At 49.5% G+C, this 5,126-nt stretch overlaps 1 protein-coding gene across 3 annotated transcripts in view; it reads right to left on the reverse strand.

The window, feature by feature from the left end:
• Positions 1-5,126, reverse strand: part of GATAD2A (GATA zinc finger domain containing 2A) — a 48,428-nt gene that overhangs the window by 22,301 nt on the left and 21,001 nt on the right. The window lies entirely within an intron of this gene.

Below are 5,126 nucleotides of genomic sequence, written 5' to 3' on the forward strand. Positions count from 1 at the left end.
TTAAGAGTTCCCTATCCCAGATTTTTTTTTTCCTCCTCCTTTTAAAAAGGATTTCAAGAGTAAGGCCAACGACAGTCAGACAAAGTCTTCAAAATGTTTTTAGCAGCGTGAGATTAACATAATTATGCAACATAATTAACCTCTGCTCACCCCCCCCACCCCCGTTATTCAACAATGTCACGTAAGCATTATACGACATTGCCATTTCGATAGCATAAGCCCTGCACAAGTGACCACAAGTTTCTCCACAAGGTGTTGGATGAAATGGGTAGTTTTTTTAAGGGGGGGGTGCATTTACAGCCTGACTGCGCTTGAACTTACCATAATGGAAGAAAGGTGTGTTTTACAGAAAGGCTGAGTTAATTTTGGTATTTATGAAAGTGAGTAAACAGCACCCAGCCCAGGCAGGCAGCCAGCAGCACGGAGATGTTCGGCAGGGCTCGGCGTACCCCAGCTGACAAGCAGCAGCCTCTTCCCAACCCCGCTCCGGCTCAGACAGCCCTCAAAGCACTGCTCCTCGCCGCAATAGGGACTGGGTTTAAGCATCTCTGCCGACAAGAAGGCAGCACGACTACTGCTTCTCCCCCCGGAGGAGCCATCGGACAGCCTGACCGGCGATCGCCAATCTTATTCCCGTTAACTCGGTGCAAACGCATCTGAACCCAGGGCTAAAACAAAGGACCGGCCAGCTATCCCCCAGCTTACGGATACGGAGATGTGCTATAAATCACAGTGACCTTCTTGAAACAAGACTGCTTAGTCAGTAGGAAACCTCCTTAAAAGACAAAAAAAAAAATAAATATCAAAACCCAAGAGCCTGATCTGGGTTTATTTTCAGCATTTCCATATTCTCGGACAGATGAGAAGCAGCAACTCAGCAGCCCGTGCCGATTCAAGAGCTACAGCGGCACTTCGGGCACTCAGGCTCCAAACTTGAAGAACATTTACACGATGCTGTACTACTTCTCCTTTGTTTTTCCCAGTTTTGATTGGGATGGGGAAAGGCAGTGTCGTGAGCTGTACCAGGACATTTTATAGCATATCACACACAGAGCTGCCAGGCACAACTCCGCACGCTCGCGGCAGGATCTCGCTTACCTGCGTTACCATCACAAGCAATGGGAATGATCTGAATCTTGTATCTGTGCTGGGTTTTATTAAAAAAAATTGATGTGGTCAAAATCGCATGCTGAATACTTCCCCACGCCGCTGTTTCCCAGCTAACCAAGACGGCTCATCTCGGAGTGACGGAGAGGCAGGGACTGAGCACCCCACTCGGAGCATTTCCAGGGGCAAACCCTTCGTACACAAACGCCAAGGGCAGAGGGAACAGGTTAACACCCCGATGAAAATGCGCAAGGTAGCTTTCCAGCAAACCCCTATCACTTATTCTTGAGGACATCACATCTTGCACCCTGCAATTCCTTCACGAACCAGCAGCAGCCATTGCTCCCGGTAACCATCGCTCCCGTATCACGCTGGCAAACTTTACTTGGGAACGGCCTCAGCTTCCCTGTGGTTTTGCTACTCACGCGGTCGAAAAGCGACACCTCCGTTCTCCTTTAAGGAACGGTGCTGCTGCTACGAGAACTTTTCTGCAAATCAAAATTCAGTCCCAGTTTTCGTTAAAAATTTGCAGCGTTTTGTCATGACGACGAAGGCTGGAAAGCAGCAACTGGGGACAGCGATTGCTAGAGAGAGGAAGAGTGTCTGTAGCACAACCGAGAGGGCAGGCTGCGAAGATCTACGTTACTGGAAAGACCTTGGGACGAGATTGCACTAAGATTTTTACAGCTAAATCTGAAGATTGCAAGCGCAGGCTCAAGGTTTATATGCACTGCAATAGAGAGATCTGGTGGCACAGTTCCCCTACCGCAACAGTGATTAAATCATATTTATTGTAGATGAGCCCTAATACCAAGCTCCTTAAAATAATTGTATCCCTTTCAGGAAACAGTACCAGAAAACAATTTGCTAACATGGATACACATGCAGAGAGACCTAAAGGAAAATTAATACGGCACGGAGAGAAGGGGAGGAGGGAAAAGATAAAATAATCAGGAGGTTTTCTTTAGAAAGGCTCTTCTGCCTCTCTTTTCGGGAAAAGAGATGAAAACTGGCAATGTCAGAGACTTTTACGGGAGTCACCTGGGTTGATGGGCCCCCACCTCCTGCAAGCCCGTGGGCATTGAGAAGAAGGCGCAGAGTTTGGGTGAGCCCCTGGCAGGATCTGTTTCACACAGCAGACTACAAAACTCTTCCCAAGCCAGCCTAAACCCAAGGTCTCTAGGAAAAGGTTAAAACCAGACGGGTGTCCTGGAAGAGAGGAGGAGGAAGAGTGCGCCTGCAGAGACCGGCACCAGCAGGGAGGGTGTCCCGACCCATGGAGAGGATGCGAGCGGCTCCTTGCAGGACAGGAGGAGGTAAGAGAAACCCAAACCCACCCGGGAAGAAAACTGCCTCCCGACGGCAAATCTGGCAACTCGCTCAATCCCCAGCGCCCGAGGACAGCGTGGCAGTCATCCCGTGAGACTTCACCACCACTATTAAACAGCACCGTCCCAGTATACCCTGCGCCCAGCCCTTAAGTCTGCTGGATTTATTGAGATCGCACCCTTCACCAGTTGATTCCACTGGATGAAGAGTAAGTCAGCTGGATGTTTCAAAACATCCAGGCTGTTTCGAGGATAACGTATCACTTCCAAAGCTACTCCCGAAATCCCCGCTTCTAGTTCTCCACCATTAATAGCAACAGGAACCGATCAACACGAACAGCAAACAGCTTCAGTTCGAGTCGACTGTACCTTTTATTTGAAAGAAAGAAGAGGCAGTAAGGATTACACAGTAAATTTTAAGTTTTATGGAAGGTTCTGCTCTTTATTACAAGGAATGGGATCGCTCGGGGCAGAGCAAATGCTCAGTTGAAAGTGCTATCGCCATACAGATTAACTGCTGCGATCAATTCGGAAGGCAGTTTAGCATGCCGTATAGACCGCAGTCAGCTCCTCGGACTGCAGGCCATTATGCTGGGCACCCTCAAGTCTTGTCAAAAATTCCCCCATGCAGCTCCACTGCCCTCGGAGCACACCAAGAACAGGAAAAACCCCAAACTGCCCGAGTTCACAACCTACTTATGGTCAACATCGTGCACGCTTGTGATGCCACCTGCAAGCTTTCCATGGGGAAAAGGGCCAAAAGAGCCCTCTTCCCATCTTCCAAACCCTTCCTCCCTCCAAAGAACAGAGCAGCAAGACCAAGAAGATAAATCTGGTTTAACTCAGCCAGCGCCTTTTCCAGCAGGGAGGCGCAGGACACCGTGGCGTACGGCCCATCCCCTTGCCAAGGGCTGGGGATGCTGCAGCCATCACCTGCTTGCTTTTGCCGCTGCAGGGAAAAGTTACAGAAGAAGGAAAAACTCGCAAATTCCAGTTTAAGACTTGGGAAATGAGCTACTTTATGCTGATTTTTCCAGATGTGCGGTCCAGCCCGGAATAAACCCAAGCAGCTGCAGGAGCCATGCCCGGCTGCTGCCCAACCAGGGCGTGAACAGGCAAAGGGCAGCAGCCAAAACAGGTTTGATGCACAAGCACACACCGAGAACACCAACACGGTGCATGAAGACAAAGACAAAGCCACAATTAAAAAAAAAAAAAAAAAAAAAAAGCACACTTTGCTTGCTGTTTGTAGTGTACACTTCCACTTTTCCCCACATCACATCCAGAGCTATTCGTATCGCCTCCTCTCCTGTTGGTGATTTATAACTTCCTCGTACAAACCCCAAGCAAACCCCTCACAGAGAAGGAGCTCTGCTTTTCACTGTTTAGCACAACTTGGTAGTTTGAAGTTAAAAGGACTGAAGTTAAAATTACACCCCGATGTAGAGTCATCGGCGGTGCTGGCGAGCACGAGGGGTTCGGCACAGACCGTCTGCAGACGGGCTCGCATCCCCGCAGCCGCACACCAACCCACCCAGCCACGCGATACGTGCTAGGGTTGGTAGCCAAACCCTGGTAGCCAAACCCAAAGATCAACAACCCTCTTCCCCAGCCTGATCTGGAAACTTTTACAGCAAAAAGAGGGTTAGAAAAAGGGGGGGGGGGGGGGGGAGAAAAAAAAAAAAAAAAAAAGGAAAAAAAGACAAGGTTACAGAGGAGGAAACAGGGAGGTGAAGGCACATTCAATGCCCCTCAGTGAAAAGGCAGCTGATCAAAAACTTATTGACTCTGAGGGGTCCCTGGCCCCCAGCACGGACCCGATGTGCACAGCAGACAGGCCTCCCGTGAGCGCAGCCCCTGCGGTCCCCTTGGCTCATCCACGTGCCCCCCCCCCAAAACCTAGAAATTAATTTCTCACGGTGGGATGTAAAAAGTTCCAACGAGAATTCACTGTTTCAGCTGAGCTTATCTCCTCGTTATACCGTAAGCGGGGGTTTTTCCTACATGCTCATTGATCATGAAGCCAGAAGTGAGATGTCCTGGAAAAAGTCATTACAATTTACATATATACGTGTGCGTGTCTGTACACTACTGTCGTGTAAATGTGCATACGCACACAGAGAAGTTCATGACCTTACCATGTAGATATTTAGAAAGATAAACTTTAGAAAGCCAAAGAAAGAACTAGATTTTCATTTTTTAAAGACTAAATTAATGCAACAGCAGTAGGACAAGAACACCAGTTATTTTGCAGGCTGGGGGGGAAAAAAAAAAGTCATCATCCTGCACCTGAATTCAACTGGGCAACCAAAAATCCATCCTCCCCCTGATGAAGGCACCAAAAAGCGCAAGAGCAGCCAGAGGTGGGTTGATCATTTTGCTATCTCAGCCATTATTTCCATACCATGAGACCTAAAAAGAAGAAGAACTGCAAGTGCTGAAGCCCCCCCTCCAGCAGAAGGGAGGTGAGGAGGGTCCCTGCTCCGCAGCCCACCCGCTGCTCCCAGCCCCGGGCTGGCTGAGCACTGCAGCCCACCAAGGGTTAAGCCCTGCCATTTTGGTGCCATTCACTGATATGTCCATTAAGGGTGTTACATAACAAAATGGCAGCCCTTAACCCTTCCCTCGCCGGGCTCCCACGCTGCTCAGCTGCATGTGCTCCCGCCAGCCGGCCTCCGGGCTGCGCAGCCC

This window comes from Egretta garzetta, unplaced genomic scaffold (assembly GCF_000687185.1).
Source record: "Egretta garzetta isolate BGI_Z169 unplaced genomic scaffold, ASM68718v1 scaffold683, whole genome shotgun sequence".
NCBI classification, from domain to species: Eukaryota; Metazoa; Chordata; class Aves; order Pelecaniformes; family Ardeidae; genus Egretta; species Egretta garzetta.